This window comes from Parasteatoda tepidariorum, chromosome 2 (genome assembly GCF_982258835.1).
Source record: "Parasteatoda tepidariorum strain Cologne lab strain chromosome 2, Ptep-v5.0, whole genome shotgun sequence".
NCBI lineage: Eukaryota > Metazoa > Arthropoda > Arachnida > Araneae > Theridiidae > Parasteatoda > Parasteatoda tepidariorum.
In genome coordinates, this window is record NC_141756.1 from 58863785 (window position 1) to 58887915 (window position 24131).

The window sequence follows — 24131 nt, forward strand, 5'->3', positions numbered from 1 at the left end:
TAGATATAAAAATAAAATAATACAGAGGAGCGTAGAAATTAGTAAGAAATTAAAATATTTAAAGTTACTTTATGTAAGTTATTATATCCACAATATTAATAAAGTTCCATTTCTACAATGAAATAAGACCTAAATTTTGTTTAATTTTAAGCTTTAAACCATAAAAATATTCTACTTTACAACAATTTTTCGATGTTTTGCAATCAACCGAATGTCAGTATTATTCCCTTAATCCAATTCAAAGCAAATATTAGATATAGAAACAAAATTATACAGAGGAGCGTAGAAATTAGTAAGACATTAAAATATTAAAAGTTATTTTATGTAAGTCATTATATCGGCAATATTAGTAAAGTTATTATTTATACAAACAAAAAGTCTTAAATTTTCTTTAATTTTAAGCTGTAAACCATAAAAAATACTCTACTTTGCAGCAATTTTTTAATGCTTTGCCGAATGTCATTATTATCCCCCTAATCAACTTCAAAACCAACATTTGTTATAGAAATAAAATTATACCGAGAAGTGCAGAAATTAGTAAAAAATTAAAATATTGAAAGTTATTTTATGTAATTTATTATATCTACAATATTAGTAATGTTACTCTTTCTACAATCAAATAAGTCCGAAATTTCCTTTAATTTTAAGCTTTAAACCATAAAAATATTCTACTTTGCAACAATTTTTTCAATGCTTTGCAATCAACCGAATGTCATTGTTATTCCCTTAGTCAAATTCAAAACAGCATTAGATATAGAAATAAAATTATACTGTAATTAGTAAGAAATTAAAATATAAAAAGTTATTTTATGTAAGTTATTATATTTAAGTTATTATATCTACAATATTAATAAAGTCACTATTTCTACATTCTAATAAGACCTAAATTTTGCTTAATTTAAATTTTCAAGCATAAAAAGATTCTACTTTGCAACAATCTTTTCAATGCTTTGCAAACAACCGAATGTCATTATTTTCCCCTTTCCCTTATTTTTTCCTTCTCAAAGCGACATTAGATGTAAGAAATAAAATTTGAATGAGAGCGCTTCGAATGTGCGCAATGGTCAGCAGATTTGATAGAAGAGGGCGCGCAATTTGAGTTCACCCCCCTCATAATTATCATGATGGGAGAGCAGAACGCCCACGCAAAACTCTCATCTTCTATATAGTGTATCCCCCGCCAAAGGGATCGACACTATCCGCCTTCATCATTGACTTGACGATACACTTTGACGACATAGGTAAGTGAACATTCTTTTATTATCAATTCTTAAAATAAATTTCCACAAATTTTTTCGAAAGAATTATACTATGCAATACCAACTTCTTTCGAAAGTTTGAAAGTTTTAAAATTTACGTTTTTAAATTTATTGACTTTAAAGTGTTTAAACTAAATTAAATAATTCATTTAAAAAAAAGATAGTTTTTTTAAAAAGTAATTAATTATTTTAATATATGAATTAGTTATTTTCAAAAAATTATAATATTTAATTTTAATTCCTTTTTTCAAAGAAGAAAGAGAGGAGAAGGTTTCTTTTTCAAAAGCATATCTGTTTTGCCGTTTAAGGTAAAATGTTGACAATTGTTTTGTGCTATCAACCAAAACTGCATGTTTGAATTTACATATTAACTGTATATTTTTTTAAAAATTATGCACGATATCGATTTTTTCTTATTCAAAAGTTATGGCTAAAACATTTAAAAAAATATTTCATGCATCCTTGATTTCATTAAATTAAAATCGTTCGAAATGTCTATTACTAAAAATAAATTATTAATTTTACCATATTCTGGTAGTTTTAACCTTACTTTTTTTCTTAGTCGAAAAATAGCGGGATATCTTGGGAAATTCATTACAAGAGATACAGTGCCTACACGATACTAAATATAGTTTTTTTTTCATTCCAAAAATTTAAAATTTATTTTTGTTAATATGCAAAAAAAACACTATAAAAATGTTATCAATTTTGATAATTTCATTTAATTATATTTTTTATCCTTTTGTCAAATCCCCACTTATGAGTCGCAAATATTTGAGCTAGAAATGTAACGTAGTATGTTATAGGTTCTTATGTTTCTGCTTTACATTGTTTACATTAATTTTTTTCAGAAAATATTTAACAAGTTAAATAATTTAGTTATACAATTTAAATGTTGTTATTGCTTAACAACTCACTTTTTAGTAATCGACAATTCAAATGATTTTTATTTAATACTTTTCACATTTTCCTTTTTTCAAGAAGAAAGAAGGAAACAAAAAGAGGAGAAATTTTGTTTCCGGGAGCATCCATTATACAATTTAAAGAAAAAATTTTGACAATATTTTGAGCTATCACCCAAATCTGTATGTTTGAATTTATATATTTAATTTATATTTTTGGAAAAAATTATGCACAGTATTGATTTTTCTTCTTATGGTTAAAACGCAAAAAAAAAAAAAAAAAAAAATTTCATGCATCATAAATATGTTTAAATTAAAATCGTTCGAAGTGTCAATAACAAAAATATAAATTACTAACTTTACAATATTCTGGTAGTTTCAACCATAATTTTTCTTCTCAGTGGGATAATAAAAGGAAATCTTAGAAATCTCAATAAGAAATCTTGGTAAATTCATTAGATGACTGCACATGTGTATATGATACAAAATATAATTTTTTGTCATTCCGAAAATTTAAAATTTATTTTTATTTATATACAAAAACAAATTTTAAAAAGGTTATTAACTTTGGATAGTTTCTATTGAATAATATTTTTATTCTTTTGTCGAATTCATACTGTATATTTCTCAAATAATTGAGCTAGAAAACTAATGCAGTATTTTATAGGTTCTTAATTGAGCTAGAAAACTAATGCAGTATTTTATAGGTTCTTAAGTTTCTGCTATACGTCGTCCACGTTAACTCTTTTTCTGAAATTTTTTTAACTTATTTAATAATTTCGTTATCTACTTTAAATATTGTTATTGTTCAATAATTTATTTTTTAGTAATTGACATTTTAAATGATTTAATTCTTTTTGTGTTTTCTTTTCAAAAAAAAATGAACGAAACAAAAGATAAAAGAAAATTTGTTTTTCAGGAGCATCTATTTATCTGTTTTGCAATTAAAAATTTTTTTGATAATTTGTTGTGCTATTTGCAAAAAATGCATATTTCAATTTATGTATTTATGTATTATTTTTGGCAAAAATTATTCACGGTATTGATATTTCTTTTCATTTAAAAGTTAAGGTTAAAATGCTAAAAAATATTCTGTGCCTTAAAAATTTGTTTAAATTAAAATCTTTCGAAATCTCAGTTACTAAAAAATATATTAATAAACAATAACAACATTTAAAGTATACAACAAAATTACTTAATTATTCTAAAGAAGATTTGCGTGAATAATGTATAACAGAAACATGTGACTCTATAAAATACTGCATTACATTTCTAGCTGAATTATTTGAGAAACATGAGTGTAAATTAGACGAAAGAAAAAAATATATTCTTATGAAAATTATCCAAAGTTAACAAAATTTTGTGATTTTTTTTGTATATTGGCAAAAATAAGTTTCAAATTTTTGTGAATGGCAAAAAGTTATCTTTATTGCATATGTGCAATGTGCAGTGTTTCTTCGAATAAATTCTATATGCAGAGTGATTTTCAAGATAATAACTGAGAAAAGCATTTAAACTATCAGAACAAAAAATGCCAGATAAAACGACCAGAATATGGTAATATTTACCTTGTTTCTAGCGTCACCACACCAGAAATCGCAATAATTTTTATCGAAATGCTTTGGTACAATTTTAGTAAAATTAACAATAAAGTATAGTTTTATAATATGTCATAAAATGTGTTAAATGCGGTAAAGTTTGATATTTATATGATATATATTAGAGCATGGCATAAAAATCATTTATTCGATTAAATTTACTTTTCTGTTCTGTAATTTTTACTAAATATGTGGTATTAAGAAATATAATTTAAAAAACCAAAGTTTCTTTTAAACCATTTCTATATAAACAAGAAAGAAAAAAAAACAAATGAATGGTTTGAATATCATATATTATGGTTTTAGTAACCAGAATTATGTTGTTGTTTTTTTTACTAGAAAAGTCATAACCATGCAGTACGCTAATTTATCGATTTTTTTGGTGGTCCTTCTGGTGGAAAATGGTGGTCCTTCTTTCGTAAATTGTTAAGAGAAATTAAATAAATTTTTGCAATTCCCATTCTGAAAAATATTTTAGAAAATTTGGCACAAAGATTTTTGCAAAAAAAATTTTAATTATATTTTAATGTTTTTAAAAAAGAATTATTGCATTTTTTCTAAATAAAAATTTAAAAATTTGTTAAAGCTTAAAAAGAAATCATTTAATTTTAATATTTGTTGTTGGAATGTGTATAGAATAAGTAAGTAACTAAGCAAGATTATAATAAAAATAAGCTAAAAAAAAGAATTAATAAAAATAACTCCCATTCATCAAATTGGAACAAATGCAGCATGTTTTAAAAATAAATAATTCATGTTTTTAGAAAAGTTAGAAGAAGAGAATAGCAAATGTCTGAAACTACTTAAAATAACGCAACAGACTAATAAAATTACTAAATTACATTATTAAACTATTTATTATATTTTAACTCGTTCGTTAAAAAAATAAAGGAGTACTAGGAGGCTTCGCCCCCCGCTCGCCAACCCCCAGAACTGCTTTCTCAGTTCATTTCGGATTTCTTCGCAATCCGATGCTCGCTTTGCTCGCTCATTGGATACGTTCTTAACGTCTAGCTTTTGTATACTTTTTTGAACACTGAAGTTCCGAAAACTTTTCACTGTAGAAAATTCTAAACCTGTGCATTTCAATATTAATTTGAAATTGAAAACAGTTCGCATATTTTTCTTAATCACACTATTCTAAATTTCAGTTGTTGAGAAAAGTAACTGTTGTAAGTTTTGTTTTAAAGTCTTTCCCACCAGAGGGCTAAAACCATGTGTTGTAAAACAATATGAAATAGTACTGAACGCCGGATGTAAAGCATCGGCTTCGATGAAGATAATTTTGTGAGAATGTTTTTGATAATTCGGTGAGAATTCACCCGATTAGACATTTGATGCTCACGACGTGCTCTTGCGCGCCGAAGCCTATCAATTAAAACGTATTAGCGTTTTATATAATATAGCTTAGCCATATGATGCTCACTACGTGCTCTTGCGCGCCGAATCCTATCAATTAAAAATGAAAACTGTTGCCAACGCGAGAAAAGAAATATCATCGGTTTTATTGATACATACGTATTAGCGTTTTATATAATATAGATAGATTCCTGGTCTGTTAAGCCTAGTTCAAATTAGTCTTAATATTCTCTCTATGCTACGCTTACGTTTGATTTACAAACTAATTTTATATTAAGAATTTGTACATGTATTTAACCTAAGTTACTAATTCTTGCTTTATATTGTCTCGTATAAAATAACTTTACTCTATCTTTTGTGTATCACATCTTACTGTAATTATAAATTTTACTGATACTGAATTGCAAACATGATTGAGTTTTGTGCTACGGAATTGCAAACGAGGTATTTGGTTACTGTTACTTTAAAACAAGTAATGCAAAAAAACATTCTAGGTGTTTCACAACATCAGGAATTATCCTTGGGTTTTAAGCGTAGTGGAACATCACTTTGGGGTAAAGCTGTACTACTAAATTGCAAACATGACTGAGGTTAATGCTACTGAATTGCAAACATGGTAGTTGGTTGCGGTTACTTTACAAAAAGTAGTGTAAAGAACATTCTAGGTGCTTCACTACAATAGGCATCATCCTTGGGTTTTAGCGTTGTAAAACACCACTTTGGGGTAAAGCAGTGCTACTGAATCGCAAACATGACTGAGTTTAATGCTACTGAATTGCAAACATGGTAGTTGGTTGCGGTTACTTTACAAAAAGTAGTGTAAAGAACATTCTAGGTGTTTCACTACAATAGGCATCATCCTTGGGTTTTAGCGTAGTAAAACACCACTTTGGGGTAAAGCAGTGCTACTGAATCGCAAACATGACTGAGTTTAATGCTACTGAATTGCAAACATGGTAGTTGGTTGCGGTTACTTTACAAAAAATAGTGTAAAGAGCATTCTAGGTGTTTCACTACAATAGGCATCATCCTTGGGTTTTAATCGCAGTGAAATACCACATTGGGGTAAAACAGTGCTACTGAATTGCAAACATGACTGAGTTTAGTGCTACTGAATTGTAGACATGGTGGTTGGTTTTAGTTACTTTGCAACAAGTAGTTCAAAAACATTCTAGGTGGTTCACAACATCAGGAATTTCCTTGGTTTTTAAGCGTATTGAAAGACCACTTTAGGGTAAAGCAGTGCTGCTGAATTGCAAACATGTCTGAGTTTAGTGCAACTGAATTTTAAACATGACTGAGTTTGTTGTTGTTGTTCCTTATTCTCCAATTGTCTGACGGAGTCAGACAAGATCCAATAGGTTGTTGACCCTCAAAATGTCGATGACAAGAAGTGGAGTAGGGTATAAGTCCTCCTTGGAAAGGCCCAAGTAGTCAAGGATATGTTCGGCAGAGGCCTGCTGGGCTTCACATTTGGAGCAAACTGCATAAGTCTTTCTTCCTTCAAAGTACGAGAGACTATTCGTGTGTCCACTTGCCATTCTGGAAATTGCTGTTTGAGACGCTCTATCACCTATAAGAACAAGTGAAGAGCCCGGTTCCTTGGCCGCATACCAGTTATGAAAGGGGGGGGGGATTCTCCAATTTTTTGATAGATGGCTTTTGATTTTGGACTGATTCTCTGAGTAGGTAAGGGCTGAGGACGAAAGTGTTGAATGACTACAGCCCTCTGACTGAGTTTAGTGCTACTGAATTGCAAACATGGTGTTTGGTTGCGGTTATTTTATAACAAGTAGTGTAAGAAACATTCTAGGTGTTTTACAACATCAGGAATCATCCTTGGGTATTAAGCGTAGTGAAACACCACTTTGGGGTAAAGTAATGGGTTTGTTTTGGTGTTCGAATGCAAGAATTTTTTTTTAGTGCGAAACATTATGAAATGCTCATTTTTATTCGTATTTCTGGCTATATGGGAGAACCAAAAAGCTCGGTATTTTTTACCGAAGAGCTTTGGTTATGATTCAGGTGATATTAACAATAAAATATGATTTTAAATTGCGATAAAATTCGATAAATGTAGTAAAATTTGGTAATTTTACCATGGTACCTTAAAGTATGGTATAAAAACTATAGATTCGGTCAAATTTACTATTCAGTTTTTGTATTTTTCACAAAATGTGTGGTAATAAGAACTATAATTTTGAAAACTGGAATTTTCGGGGAACCGTTACTATATGAAAAGAAAAATTACCAAATAAATGGTTTAAGTACCGCATATTTTTGTTATGTTCACCAAAAATATGCTGTTGTTTTCTTTTTAACCAAAGATGTCATTACTGAGCTGAAATTTAACTATTTTTTGCAGGCTATAAGAATAAACAATTGAAAGCAACTTAAATTGTTAAATACATGGTATGAAAAAGCGCATAATTAGTGCTAAAATAAAGTCTGTAGGAAGTTAAAATTACATTAGAAAGGATGAAATTTAAACAATACCAGAAAAGGAATTCTTCCAATAAAAAATATTAAAAACAATTGAGAAATAATAGCAAAAAATAAAAAAAAATAGTTGTGAAAGAAAAATGTATGCTCTAAGACAAATTTATTTATGATATGAACCGTTTTAGAGACTATTTTAATTATTAATCTAATCGTAATTAAAATTATTAATAACATCATAGAAGGAAGGAAAAATAATATTAATTACGAGAGCTTAACGAGCACTTGAGGGTGAGCATTTTCAATACGACTGAATACGAAATTTGTTGTTTCAACTTGATGTATTTCTTTATTCAGCATTTTAAAAAAGGTATAGTTCTACCAATTGATTTAATTCAACTAAAGTCATCATTTAATCATCAATAATCACCATAAATTATGTTTTCTTTCAGTACAGTGATAATTCTATCACCGATGATGGAACAGTATTAATTATTTGTGAATATAATTTATTACTTAATAAATTCATTGAGTAATTGAATAGTGAAATAATTCCGATTCACTTAATAAAATGCATAATATTTACGTTACTAAGATTAGCTTTTATAAAATATGTTTTATGCAGCGGAATAGTTTTAATATTTTATGTTTTTAATTGGATGAGAAGTCTTTGTTAATTCCTAATTTTAATTAAACTTTACGGTGTACTTTTAGATGCAATAAAACTAGATCATTAATTAAATGACATGATTTTATTGCATACACGCCATGAACAAAATGTTCTACTGTTTAAATACAAAAGAAAGTACAAAAACGAGCTACGTTATAAGTATAAAAAAGAGAAGAAAGTACAAAAATATTATACGAATAAATATTAAAAATGGAAGAAATTTAAAAAATGAGCTATGGTATAAATACAAAAGTGAAAAGAAAGTACAAAAATGGGATACAGTATATATACGGAAAAAAGAAAGTACAAAAATACGGTACAATATAAACACTTCAAAAATATTACAAAGCTGTGAAAAAAAATTTTAAAATTTTTATTTAAAACCACTTTTTGACACCCATCTCACCGAAATCGTGTGATTTTGTGTTGAACCTTTCGGAAAGTTAAGTTATGACAATTTTTCATCCAGTGAAAAAACCTCATAAATTTTAGTCCTTTGATGCTTATTCTATTCGTATAAAAACATCTTAAAAACAACTAATGTAACTCGTTATATCTAAAAATAAAATATTTAGCCTATATTTCTTCCTCTACTATAAATGTGAAAGGACTCATTTTTAATTGATATTAATTGATTCAACTGATTTATGTTAATTGATTCAATTGATATAATTGATTAATTGTTAGGTTCTAAATGCAGCATAATGATTATGTCGTATTAGGAAAAAATATAACATTCTCATTATGGCTACTGCAAAATAGTTCAGTGTAGAATGCTTCAATGAAAAGCAGGTCAAACTTACAATAACCAAATTTAATAATGCAAACAATCAAAACAAGGAATAATGAAGGTGTGATATTTGTTAGACTTTCCCATAAGCCTTCTATTTCAATTCATTGCCTGTCATCCGAGTGACGCATATTCATAAGCATTATGAATAATTACAGCGCCATCTGTTGGTCAGGCAGAAATTCATAACATGGGTATTAAATTTCTCAGATCAATTATTTGTGTCTTAATTCTAAATGGGAACATGTTCTATAGATCTATTAAAATCGAAAAAGTAAGGAACAGATATCTTATTAAATCTCAAAATAAATCAGAGGGACCATTTTTCTTTTTCGATTAAAAATTACTCTCGATTATTTTCTATTATATTTATTATCATTAATTAAAATGTATTCATTCATAATGATTGATGATAATGACTCATAATGATTGATTCTATATGATAAAATATAGTGCCTAATTAACAAAAAAGAATGATAAGAATAGGTAAAATCTTAATAAGTTGCATGCCTGTCAAAAGTTAAAACGTAACTCAATATTATAATCCGATGAAGTAAACAATCAAGTTGACGTAAATATTATTTGTTATCGTGTTTACCAAAATAAAATTTAACTCAGTAAACTTGAGAAATCAATAGAAAGTATTAAAAATTAACTTAAGATAAATGAGGATATATTAATTTATTATCAATCGATTTTTTTGCACAGAAAAACTTTTAAATTACCTCACTTAATAAAAAGTAACGCTAGAAGACAATTACTATGTTGTTTATCTTAAAATTGGTAATAGAGCTATGTAAAAGCCTTTTAATATAATGTGAAAAAAAGCGTTAATTATTATTATTTTAAAATTAAATTGTCCTCATAGCATAATAATAAACAATGAAAATATATTTTTTGAACTGGGCATTGATTTGTTGCATTTTTTATGTTTTTATATCAAAACGGAGAAACTTTTGACTAGCAATTTAAGTTTCAAAGAGTTTCTTGAACTTTAACTGAAGTGTTTTCGATCTTTCGAAGAAAACTAAAATACTTTTCTTCCACTCACTTTACAGTTTTCCCCAAAAGATGAATTCATTTTTTAGTAAATTTCAAGACTCCGCTTTCATGCATTTCACAATGATTTTTAAAACAATAATAGGTACAAAAATCATCTGTTATAATATAAATAAAATTTTTACAATGATGTTTTAAAAATAATAACTGCTACAAAAACCTTCGGATGTAACACAACAATTTTAAAATGATATTTTAAAATGCTAATAAATATAAAAGTCGTCTGCTCTAACAACAGCAAACTTTTTGCAATGAGGTTTTAAAATAATAATTAATATATTTTGCTTTAACATAAACTTTTTAAAATTAGATTTAAAAAATTGCTGCGAAAGACTTTGGATAGAACGCAATATTTTTAAACTGATATTTTAAAATAATAATTGATACAAAACTCTTTGGTTGTAACGCAAACTTTTTAAAATAATATTTTAAAATGCTAATTAATACAAAAGCCTTTGTTTGTAATACAGACTTTTCAAACGCTACCGGTAAAAAACGATAACGTTTCAATTTATGAACACCCAAAACATAGGTGTCGGTGTTAGAGGCTGCCTTTACGATTTCTTAGTACAGCGAGATAATTGATGCAAACGTATTCTGTTTATTGTAACGCAAACTTTTTAGAATGATAATAGTAATGCATACAAAAGTCGTCTGCTTTAACATAAATTACTTTTTATGACACTTTTTAAAACTAATTACAGATACAAAAGTCGTCCATTTTTACATAAATTAACGAAGAACATAATTAATTCATGAACATTCATGAACATTTTCAAATAAAAGTCATTAAAGCTTAACTCAGTAAACTCTACTAGTAAACATTCACTAAATGTTTACTAGTAGAGTACATCGTATAAATATTATTTGTAATAAACACATTGTGCAACTTTTGTTTTAGAGTCTGAAATGCGTCTTAGAATTAAAAATTTAACATGATATTATTATTAAATTTGTTTTGATTAATTTCGCTTCAAATTTAACTGATAGATAAATGATAGTGAGTAATCTTCCGACGTTATTTTTTTATCCTTAAAGAAAATGCATTCAAAATATTACTAAATTATTTTAGATTTTCTTGATTTAGCAACTATTTTATATAATATATTTTATTATATGTTACATATTATATTTATATATTATATGTTATATATTATGTTTTAAATATTGTATTTTATATATTATTTTATACCATTTATTTTATTGAAAACTTGAGCATTTTTTCAAATAAAATTTTAAAATAATATTGAGATAAAATACGTGGAGAAAAAAATCTGGTAAAATTACAGTACAATGTGGTCTTTTCAATATTGATGACATTTCTGATGAAAGATGAACACAATTCTGGCTAATAAACCCAAAATATGCTATATTAAAATCAATCATTTTGGAAATTTTTCCGCTCACATGGAAATTTTGGTTTTACCAATCATATGTATATAGTTCTTGTAAAAAACGCATTTAGCTAAAAATAAAAAATTTAAAAAAAATACAGATCTGAAAAGTAAATTTATCTCAATAAAGTGTTTCTATGCCATGTTCTGAAGTATCATCATAGACCTTCCAAATTTAACCGCATTTTCCAAATTTTATAACACACACTGGCGGAAAAAAATCAACACCAAGAAGGATTATGCAAGATAAATTAATTTGGCAGGCTTGTTTATACGACTAAAAGAGGATGTCTACTCAAATTTAGTAAGTTTTGCACTAGTTGAGTCACAGTGAACGCGCAAATCTGGGTTACTTTAAATGCGTCTCCTGCAGTTCGCAAGCATTATTTTTTGTTAAATTTTGACATCGTGAATTAAGAATGCCTTTAAGAAGACGAAGAAGCCATTATCAACAGCCCACTGACTATGAACTTGTAATATGTCGTGTAATAAGGCAGCGGGAAGGTTAAATTTCCTTCCGCGATATTGCAGAAAGACTGGGGAGAAACGTATCAACTGTGCATGGTACTATATACCAGAGTTGAACAGCCGACCCAAATTTTGAGTTTACGGCTATCAATGTTCAACTACATAGCCTTGAAATCTTGAGCCCAATCCGGAAGACAAGAGAACTCCTGGATCATTACATCCAGAGGTATTGATTTGTTATGGTAACTTGGAAGACAGATTTAACTTGCATCAGTCTCCATTTAATACACTGGGATTCCTCTGTTGGCTGGATTCGAACTCCCGTTCTCACGAACACGAGTCCAACTCCCTACCAACCAGGATATCCCGGCCCTACTGTGCAGGATTTTATTTTATAACCGTCGTTGAACAGCTGACCCAATATTTTGCGTCTACGACTACTGATGTTCAACTCCGTAGCCTTGTAATTTCAAACCTAAACCAGAAGACAAAGGAACTCCTGAATCAGGTATTGGGAGAAATTTGCCTCCGTGGAGGACTTTTTGATGGAGCTAACCCGCATTTGAGTTACATGGAAAGGAAAGCTATAAAATCCTGGCGGCAAGGAGACTCTAGCACATAATCCGTCAACCACTGAGGATATTTTACGTCAGCACTGTGGTCGATGCGAGCCGGGTGAGGAATTTGTATCAACCGGTCATCACTGGAATTAAAACTTAGCTCACTTCATTGGAAGAAGACGGCTCTATCCTCTTAGCCACCACTGTATGATTGTTAGACTCAATGGTCAAACAGCGGTCTGAATCAAAGATTCGAGCTGCAGTTGGCACTGCAGTGACACAACGTTTACAAATCGGCTACTTTAAGTACAGCTCCAAGCAAGGCGCCTTGTAGCTTGCATTCCTCTCACTCCAAACCACTGCTGTTTACGACAAGAGTGGTGTCAAGTTAGAGCTCACAGGAGGAAAGAGTGGAGATCTATTGTGTTCTCTGATGAAAGTCAGCTTTGCCGTGGTGCGAGTGATAACAGTTTATTGGTTAGAAGGAGGTCAGGGGAGCACTTGCTACCGACATGTCTCCGACCTAGAGATGCTGGACCTACACCTGATTTTATGAACTGGGGAGCAATTTCTTTCGACTACAAATTTGAGCGTCAATCTGGTGATACAACCCGTTTTCTTGTTACTCATGAGCAGTGCTTACACTGCTGTTGTAACCCTACATGCTCTACAGAATGTCGACATGTTGCCTAGACCTGCTAGATCACCAGATCTTTCACCAATTGAACAAGCATTGGACATCATTGGACGACTTCAGCGTCGTTCGCAACCAGCATTAACTATCCCTATATTGACTGACCAAGTACAGCAGGCATGGAACTCCATCCTACAAAATGGCGTACGTCATCTGTACAACACAATGTCTGCCCGTTTGCATGCTTGCATTAAATTTCTGGTGGTTACACTGGTTATTAATGAACCAGTATTTCACATTTGAAATGGTTTTTCTCTTAATTGCATCAACCTGGGATGTTGAAGCTTTGATCAATTAAATATGTTACTCATGCAAACGCATTGCCGAAATTTCATTTCCCTACGATAGTTTTTTCTTGGTGTTTTTTTTTCCATAAGTGTATTATAAAACCATATTCTAATGAAAACTTGACTAAAACCATTAGTGCCATAGCGAAAGTGCTTTGGAGAAAATACCAAGCTTTTGGTGTCTCCATAGAAGAAGAAATACGGTAAACTTTGCCATATTTTCGTAGTTCAGACTAAAAATTTTTTTCATAGCGATTATTTATTACCAAACATTTTTGTAATGTTTTTTTCTGTTCATTTTTTTATTCTGTTTTTTTTATTATTCTTTTTTTATTCTTGTTGAAAGTTTACAAATCAGCAAATTCATTTATGTAACCCATGCTCACAATTATTCATGCTATCCGTTATTTATTTCAGAATTTGAAAATTATATCAATAAACCAACAATTTGAATTATTTATTTTTTATAATGCAATTATATAATCAATGATAAAGCAAAAATTGTGAAAATATTTGCGAAATTTATAACTTTAAGGTTAAAGGTTAACAATATTATAAAATACATATGATAAAAAACAGACCGATTTTGTTTGTATTTTCAAATTTTTGCAGTAAATCGTAAATGCTAATCTCTATATTATCTGTAATTTAAAGTTTATATCTGCAACTGCATTTTTAGATTTAAAAGGTTATTAAAATATCACTGCTTTTAAGAAATGTTACTAATGAAATCTAAAAAGGAAAATTATTAAAACATTTATAACAATTGATGGTTAATTTTGCCACGTGCCATGTAAAATACTGCTATGTATTTCATTTTGTATATTTTCCTCATTTATGAAGAAAACGTAATTTATTAGTCTTAATGAAAGTGAAATTCAATAAAAAGGGTAAATATAAGTACAGATTTAGAAATATTGCATAATTTGATTTGTTCACATAAAACAATATATAAAATATAAAATAACTTATATACATATTAAATATACATATAAAATATACAAATAAAATATAAATATAAAATACTGTTATTAATTTTATTTCGTATATCTTTAATTTTTCAAATTATATTTTCATCTTTTATGCACAGAACTTAAGTTATTAGTCGTATTAAGAATGAAATTCAATAAAAAGGGTAAATATATGTAAAGCTTTAAAAATATTTCATGCTTTGATTTGTTTACATAAAATAATATATAAAATATAAAATAACTAATATACATATAAGATATACATATAAAATATACATATTAAACGCCGCTATGCATTTTATTTTATATATCTTAAATTTTGCAAATTATATTTTCATCTTTAATGTAAAAAACTTAATTTACTAGTTTCATTAAAAGTGAAATTCAATAAAAAGGGTAAATATAAGTGCAGCCTTAAAATATTTCATATTTAATATTTGTTCACAAAATCAATTTCTTGAAAGTTGTCGAAACAAAAAGTACTTTTCGGAAACAATGCCTTTAAAATAATCCCTAATAGGAACTTTAGTCAGTTTTCGTTCGAGACAGAGGTAATTGGTTTATATGTTTAAGTGGGCAATCCCATTTTATTAATAGAAAGCTTTAAGAAGTGTTCTTAATGGACAAGATTATATAAAATTATTGTTAACGAAATATATTTTATGGAAGTAATATTTAGAAAAAAATATTTCTGAATTTGTACTCTTTTTTCATTGATCAAGTTTTTTAAAAGTTATATAATTGTTTGCAAAATAACGACTGATTTTCATTTGAAACTTAAGACCGTTACAATTTGCGTAGAAAATTGTAATCAAAGTTATTATTCTTGAAGACATATAATTGCTTAAAAAGTTTCATAAGTTCTATTCCTAGTTATAAGTTTCTATTTCCAAGAACTACTTCGTAAAAAGTTTTTTAATAGTTTATTATTTCGAATTTTTGGAATTTCGGAGAATTTTTATAAAAAATTAAATTTTGCTGTGATTGTATTAAGAAATTAAACTACGCTTTAAAAAAATCATCATGTGCTTTAGCAAAAAAATGAAGCCCTATCATCTCCGCCATCACCATGTATGGAAGTTCTACTTAAAATCGAGTTTCAACCAGATCTTTTTTAATTTCTTCGAAAATGTTACGTGTGATTTTCTCTGTTTTTCAGCATTTTTAACAAATTTTAATAATAGAATATCATTTAATAGCTTTATACCTTACAAAAAAAAAAAAAAAAAAATGGCGTCGCTTTAGTAGAATAAGAGGGATAGCGTTTGGTAGCTTTTAGGCTTTCAACGGATTTTTTTTTTCTAAAAAAACTAAACCGATAAATTGATAAATTTATGCATTTAGAAACTTTTGATATATAATTAAAAATGTACATGTAAATGCCCTTAATTTTTTTTTTTAAATTTATATTTATGATTGCTTAAAGTGATGAAAAGTTGATTTGAAAAATGCTGAAAAACTCTCTGAACTTACGCTGTCCCAAAACAAAAATATTTTTCAAAAGTCTAAAAACAGAAAGCTTCATTTTACTAAATTATCTTTAATAAATTCTGATTAAAAACTTATTTTGGTATTATTTTGCTGAAACAGTTTCAAACGTAAATCACGGGGAAAGAATGATTAAGGTCCAAAAATGACAGTAGGATCACCATCCTTACATCATAAGGATTACTACGTTTTAGCAAATAAGTAACGTGGAAAATCTGTTCTCTCCGAGAGTTATTACTAAGAGAATATTGGTTTTGCTGGTAAAAAAACGATTTCAGACCACGTGCCTGTGTAAGATTGGTTCTTGCCCAAACACAACAGCTGCATACTTGCTATATTCACCATCAAAACTTTAAAAAAAATGAGCTGCTGAATTTGTGAAGCCTTTACGGTGGCTTAGAAACAATAGTAAGTCATCAGCTCAGATAAGACAGAGGGAAAATATTCCCCCAAGGAAAACTTTACGATACTAGTGTCTATGCTAAACATCAAGATTTGCAGTTCCTGAAAAATTTTTGAATGAGAAATCTGAATCACAATTTCAAGAAATTTATGAAAACCTCAGTATTTTGAATACACCTCAGAATAACAGACGAAAAGGCGGAAAGAAGAACAAGGAATTTAGAAAACGACGGGAATACTAGTGAGGAAATATTGATTAGGAAGGAATTTTGAGGAAAAAACGATTCTTGCCCAACCCGTTTTTTGAATTTTAATCCTTTTAACCTAGAAATTCTGTAAATTTTATTTTGAAATTTTTGAGGAATGTAAATAAATACTTGTGACACTCATATTTTTTTTTATATTTGTGATTTCAATTGTATGCTTTCTCCTGAAAATTTTCAAACCTAGAAATTCGTTTTTCTCAAAAACAGAGTTCATTGAGATGAATAGTTTTTCCTCCTTAATCTTCAAGGGTTTTTGGCGTACATTGAGATGAATAGTTTTTCCTCCTTAATCTTAAGGGTTTTTGGCGTGCATTGAGATGAATAGTTTTTCCTCCTTAATCTTCAAGGTTTTTTGGCGTGCATTGAGATGAATAGTTTTGCCTCCTTAATCTTCAAGGGTTTTTGGCGTGCATTGAGATGAATAGTTTTTCCTCCTTAATCTTAAAGGTTTTTGGCGTGCATTGAGATGAATAGTTTTTCCTCCTTAATCTTCAAGGGTTTTTGGCGTGCATTGAGATGAATAGTTTTTCCTCCTTAATCTTCAAGGAATTTTTACCTGCTTCGAAAATATTGACGAGTACTGTAAATTTTCATTATTCAGGCAAATTAAATGAAAATAATTTTGAATTTATATTTTTCTTCATCGTTTACATATTTTGGACTGTTGAGTTTTGTCTCTCGCAGGGATGTTGCTTCTCAAATGTTGTTTCCAAGACAGTTTGTTAAAGCTTACCCTGTATAAGAAATGTTTTTACTATAATATGCATCATGTGTTATTTTCCATGAAAATTACGAACAAAAAATGATTATGACAATAATATACCAACGAAATTCTCGTTTTTACACACTAAATATTATATTAAATTTATTTAAATATAAATTTATTGCACCGTGTATCATTGGCTATAAATAAATATATTTATTATATACGAAGTACTTTCAATTCATAAGTTAATAAATTTATTTAATAAATTATTAATTCAGTTAATAAATTCTTAAATATCACTTTTAAATTTTCTATTATTTTATTGATTGAATTAATTTTTGTTTATGGCAGATTAAGAAATTGAAAAGTTGTGCAACAAATATAAAAATAATAGGTGTATCAAAATAGCAATGCATTTTTCTTTCACCAAACAAAATTATATAATTTAGATAAACTTTTAATTTTATGTAAAAAGTTGCTTTAAAATGGTATGGAAAAACTTTATTGACATAAATGCACTTAGCTTGACTTCTTTTTCATCGTAAATTTATTCATAATTTTTTTGAAACAAAAGGCAATTATGAAAACTTCATCTGGAAAATCTGGAAAAATTACTATACTGTATAGTAATGGCATTTCTGCTAAAAAGTATAGCTCTGGTTAATAAAACCAAAATATGCGGTAGTTAAACCATTCGTTTATTCATTTTTGGGTCCTTATTGTAACGGTTTACCGAAAATTCTGCTTTCAAAATTATAGTTCGTATTATCACACATTTAGAAAAAATACACAACTGAAAAGTAAATTTAATCGAATAAATGGTTGTTGTGTCTTGCTTTTAGGTACCATAATTTACCATAATTACCAAATTTTATCATTTATTAGAAAACCATATTTTATTATTAATTTTACCAAAATCTTTACCAAAGTAGAATTTATTGAGCTTCTTGGTCTTCCCATAGAGTCATAAATGCAGTAAAATATGCAATATTTTGGTACTGTTGGACCAAACTTTTTTTCTTAATGTAATATTACTTGAAACAATACATTACTTTCAAAAAGTTTTAAATAATCAACCTAACTCTACTCTAATAAATAATTTAGAAAAACTCTATCCTTAGCATTACTTGATACATTAAATACTTTTAATTTTTTTTAAAGAAATAGTAAAAGAATTCTTATCTTGGCTTAGCATTACTTGCTTTAACAAACAATACAGTCCCTCTCGGTTACTGTGGTTTTTCTAGTTTTTTTTTTTCACCTTTACTTTTTCATTTACCGTTGGCAACTTTACGTTTTACGTTTCAAATTTGTTTTTTTTTTATCTTTCATGCTTGGCAAGTCTTAAAAATGGGGATCTATTATTGAGCACTTGAAACATGTGAACTCTAATTTTCTACTTATATATTTTCGAAGCGAATCGTTTATTTCATATTTATCGGACAGAGAACAAAGAGTTAAACAATAGAAATAAATTTAGTTATTTTTTCAAATCATAGTCTTCCACAAGAAACTATTTTAGGAACTTAACTATTTTTATTAACGATTTTTGTCAACTCATATCGCATGTTAAAATTCATAACTCATGCTGACGATTCTGTTTTATAATATTCATGCTCAGATATCAACGAATTCAAATTTTAAATTGAATTAGATATTTCTGAAATTGCAAGATGGGTTATAGATTTAAATTTAAACTCTGTCTTTAAATTTAAGCAAAGCAATATTTCTCTATTCCAGTTTAACACTTTCGAAAATTCACTTCTTTAAATTCCATTCACTTAAGCAAAAGCAACAAATGTAATAATTGCCACAGTCACATATTAGAACCAGTCAAATATATTATGTATTTAGATTTGTATATTGACTCCAATTTTAAATGGAAAACCCATATAAATAAATTAGTTAAAAAAAGCTGTGTTTTTTTAAATTAAACTTTACCATATCAAAAATAAAATTCACAAGAATTTTTGGAGAATTTTATACTATTCTTGGTTAAATTCATTAATAAATTATTGCGCTATAATCTGGAGTGGTTTATTAAACACCTATTATGTCTATTATGTTTATTAGATACCTATTACAAAACAAATTCGATGCCTTTTACGTCCCTTCAAAATAAATGTTTAAAATTTTAAAATTTCAACATCAAAACACTTCTGAGCCCAAGTCTGCGGGTTCGATCCCCGGCCAAGACACCGGATTTTCGGGATGCAGAAAATCTTCAGCGGCCATGTCGTATGATTATACGGCATGTAAAATATCCCTGGAGTACCTTATTGACTCTTGGTATTTCCCGGCAAAATTAAATTCCTAGTGCACTTTAGCGTCCAAATAGAGTCTCGGTGCTGCCATCTAGTGTGGCAGAAACTAGACGTGGAAATTAACACGGCCAACGATATCTCACCCATTGTGGTGGTCCTGAAAGAGTGGATATCACTTCTGGAGAACGCACTAAGTCTGCTCATCGGGAAGACTGATTGTGCAGCTCATAGGAAATAAAAAAAATTTAAAAAAACATCAAAGCACTTGTATTTTTAAATAAGTTAATTTACTTCATCTACGCCATAGTGCGCGTTTCCGTATTTTGCTTTTTCTATATCAAAGCAAAATAACCTGCAATGTAAAAAAGAATATATCTGAAAGAAGAATGGAATAAAATTTGTAAAACTCCTCGTTTTAACAAATAAACTTTTCATGAAAAAAATTTATACTTTGCTTGTAAACTATTAATATATTATCGATTTTGTTGCAGTATCTCAAAACATATTCTATTTATAAACTTACATTATATGAATTTAATATAGACGATATTATAATTTTTTTTTATCTTTAACAATAGCAGGGAATTTTTTTCCTTTTCTTTAACCTACTAAACAGATAAGTTTCTATTAATACCATTTAAGTATATATTTTTTAATTAAATATATAATATTTTATAATCATTATTTATATACACCATATGCATATAATCATTGCATAAGTAGATTTACATATAATTTGTGTGATTATATATTTTTCAAATATGTGCAATTGCAGTGCGCAAAATAAAAAACGGACTACCCTGAATAAATTTTGATCTAATGATCGGATCTTAACGTTCTAGGTATCCATTTTAATGGTTCGAAGAGGTAACCTAAAATATGCTAATTAGTTAGCTCATACGATAATTTAATTTGTGAAATCAGACACAAAAACGTACTTTCTTTGAATAAACATGTTTTTTTTTCAACGGATTCAGACTTTTGACCCTCAAAATACGTGGGGTGGCCACAATCTGAGAAATATGGTCCTAACAGTATGGTTAGAAGGGTGGCCAAAGTTTGAAGGCCTTAATATTAATTTTACTTTTTGAGTATTCCACTATATCTCGAGAGCTTTTTAAGCGAATAGAAAAATTTTTGCACGCCAATTACAAAACTCGTTTATCTGTAGAAAATTCCATGCAAAATATAACTTTTTGTAAAAAAATTTTTGATTTTTAGGGCATACAATTCTTTATATCATTTTTAGGAATGTAATTTTAAATGGCAAAATATAAAGTTAGAGCGAAATTGGTCAAGTAGCTCATGAGAAATCAAATTTAATAAAACGACTTTTTCAAAATTCAATTTCTCAGGAACTATTTGACCGATTTCGCTCAAATTTCGTACTTTACCATTTAATATTGAGATCATTAAAATTATGTTAAAAATTGCAGACCTTGCTATTCAAAATTTTTCGACTGTTATTAAATAAAATAATAAATATTTACTAATAGAGTTATATTTTGCATGGAATTATCTTTGGATAAGCAAAATTTTATAATTGAGCGTAAAAATTTTAATTCGCTTTAAAAGTTCGCGAGATATAGCGAAATACGCAAAAAGTAAAATTAACATTTAGAGGTTCAAAATTTGGACCACTCTCCTGACCAAACTTTGGGACCAGATTGCCGCTAGCTCCTGTATTTTGGGGGGTCAGAAATATGATTCCGTGGAAAGAAAGGTATGTTTATTCAGAGAAAGTGGGTTTTTGTGCCTAATTTCGTAACTTAGAATATCGTTTACAGTAATTAAATAGCATATTTGACGTCACTCCTTTAAACCAGTAAGATTGAGTTCTGAAACATGAAGATCCAATCTTTAAATTAAAAGTTACTCAGGGTGGTCCGTTTTTTCGTTTGAGCACTGTACAAGTTTCAAAATATATGTGTATTATGCTTATAAATATTTGGTAATTTTCAGTTTTCTACGTCGTTTTTTTTTCTTCTTTCATGCTTGCTTTTGTAAATTTTTTGTGTATTTCTATATCACCTGGACAGGATATATCCTCTTAGTGTTGAATATATGTTTATTTTAACTATTTTTGAATTTATCTATTTTCTGCTTTGCTTAATAAAATTTGTTTGTTTGTTTAAAAAACGAGTTCCTATCTAGCCTTACAAATTCATTTTATCAACCGTTATTTATCATTATTTTTTTTATTAATCCATGATATTTAAATATGAGTAAAAAATACTTGACCATAAAAATTGTATATATATATATATATATATATATATATATATATATATATATAGCAAAATAAATGCAAAAAAACACGAAGAAAATTAAGAAAAACAATAAGTTTCATTTATTGCGCATAAGCTGCAAGTAAACAGATAAGTTGAAAATGAAGATAAGGCAAAGGAACATTACAGACATAGGAAAAAAAGGGGGGAACGAAAAATAATAATAAAAAAAAATAACAAGCAACTGGAAAGGAATAAAAAGGATAAATTTTTTTAAAAAAATCCGGAAAATAAAAGATATAATCTTTTCATCAGCCCACACGCTATATTGGATATTTTGATACAATATCAGAAAGCACTCTTTTTTGCGGATATAATCGTGTGGGCTGATGAAAAGATTATATCTTTTATTTTCCGGATTTTTTGAAATAAATTTATCCTTCTCTTTTCTTTTTTTCTCCCATTTGTTTGTTATTTTTTTTTAATTATTATTTCTCTTTCCCCCCCTTTTTTCATGTCTGTAATTTTCCTTTTTTTTTCTTCATTTTGAACTTTTATATATATATTTATATATATATATACATAATTGTTATTGTAATTAGAACTGAAATGGGAGAAATAGCAAAATAGCATTAATATTTGCGATATCATTATTTTAAATAGTTCGTGAAAGATATCTCAACTATTGACGTTCGTGCAATTCAATCTATTGCTGTATTGAAACCTGATGGTCTATTAACGACACCAGATTTTACCTCATCAATCAAATCTGGTCATAAATTATTTTTCTACCAACAATTGTAATTCTATCCCTTAAACTTCATCAACATTGATCGATGTTGCTTGCTAATGATTTTAGCTCTATTGAATAAAAATTATAAATGCAATCAAAATAATGTGGGAGTATAACTTATTGTATCGCAAAGAAAGTTTCAGTGATATGGAGGTACTATTAACAAAAGTATTTTCATAATAATTTATTAAATAAATAAATAAACAATTTTTAAAATGCAAACAAAAATTTTATCTAGATAGAAATATCCTCAAAATTAAATTCGTTTTTTAATATTAAATAGTAATGAATTTAACTTATGTCAAAACAATTGCATGTAATTTAGATCATGTAATTTTTAAAATTAACAATGATAAATTTTAACAAACAATCATAAGCAGTATAAAACTTATTTTGTTATATATTCCTACATTATTGTGAAATGAAACACTTTAATTTTTATTAGAATTTTAAAATCACAATTAACAGGTGTTTCATATTATTAATCATAAGCAATATTATTATCAATGCTAAGTCAAAGCATTGGCTCAAATTTTTAAAAATAATTTTTAGCAACTATCATAAATAACAAAGACTTTATTTTATTATATACATACTCTTATATTATTGCTAATGAAAATCTCTTCCGTAAGAAAATCTGTTTCGTAATCTTATTCAGTAAGTGTAGAAACTTTTAAAACGGATTATTCATTGCACTATTATTCATTGCACTAACTGATTATTCACTGCATTTCTTAACACTTTACTTAAATCCAATAATGGTCCCATAATTTTAAGGAAAATGGTAATAAGAGAGCCCATTGTTTAATCCAAGAAAATAATTTGAAACTAAGTGTACATACGATCTATGTACTCATTATTAATTTTTGGGTTAATTTTTAGCTCACATGCTTGATGAGTGCTGACATCTAGTCTAAAATAAACTGTCTCTAAGCACATGACTAACAGTCTGCGATTTAGTGTATAAGATTGAGAAATAATCATGGTTACGGACGTAAGAAACAGATTGCTTCAATTTTTTGGTGTGTCACTTTAGAACTCACCAGCCCGGAAATATCACGGGCTCGAGAAACAGGGAGGCGAAACTTCAACCCGTCATTCTAACAGGAGCGAGAAGGAAGGGGTTAGCTGTTTTTTTTTATAATCTGTTACAACTGAGTAGGATATTTGGAAAATATATAAAGCTAATAAGAGACGTATAAAATTTATATATAGACTAGCTGACCCGGCAAACGTTGTTTTGCCACATGAATTATTTCTATAGTATGAAAATATAGCTTATTTATTGTAAGTGTCTGCGTATGTGGTATATGAGTGGAAGAGGCATGGAGCGCTATGAACGATGACGGAACGTGAAAATAACAACACACCAAATAATATTTTTTTTTAAATTTATTGTAACTTTTTTAATAAATTATATATACAACGAATTCTGAAAATATTAGTCAACAATATTAAAATCTTAGTGCAATGGAGTATACAATATTTTTTGTCATTCCATCTTTAGCTAACACAATTAAACTGGGTGGTTTGC

At 28.1% G+C, this 24131-nt stretch overlaps 1 protein-coding gene across 1 annotated transcript in view; it reads left to right on the forward strand.

The window, feature by feature from the left end:
• Positions 1-1112: 1112 nt before the first annotated feature.
• LOC107446299 (uncharacterized) overlaps positions 1113-24131 on the forward strand; it is a 42908-nt gene continuing 19889 nt past the window's right edge. The window contains exon 1 of the mRNA XM_043041220.3: positions 1113-1241. The gene's annotated coding sequence lies outside the window, so the exon portion shown is untranslated. The remainder of the gene's footprint in view (positions 1242-24131) is intronic.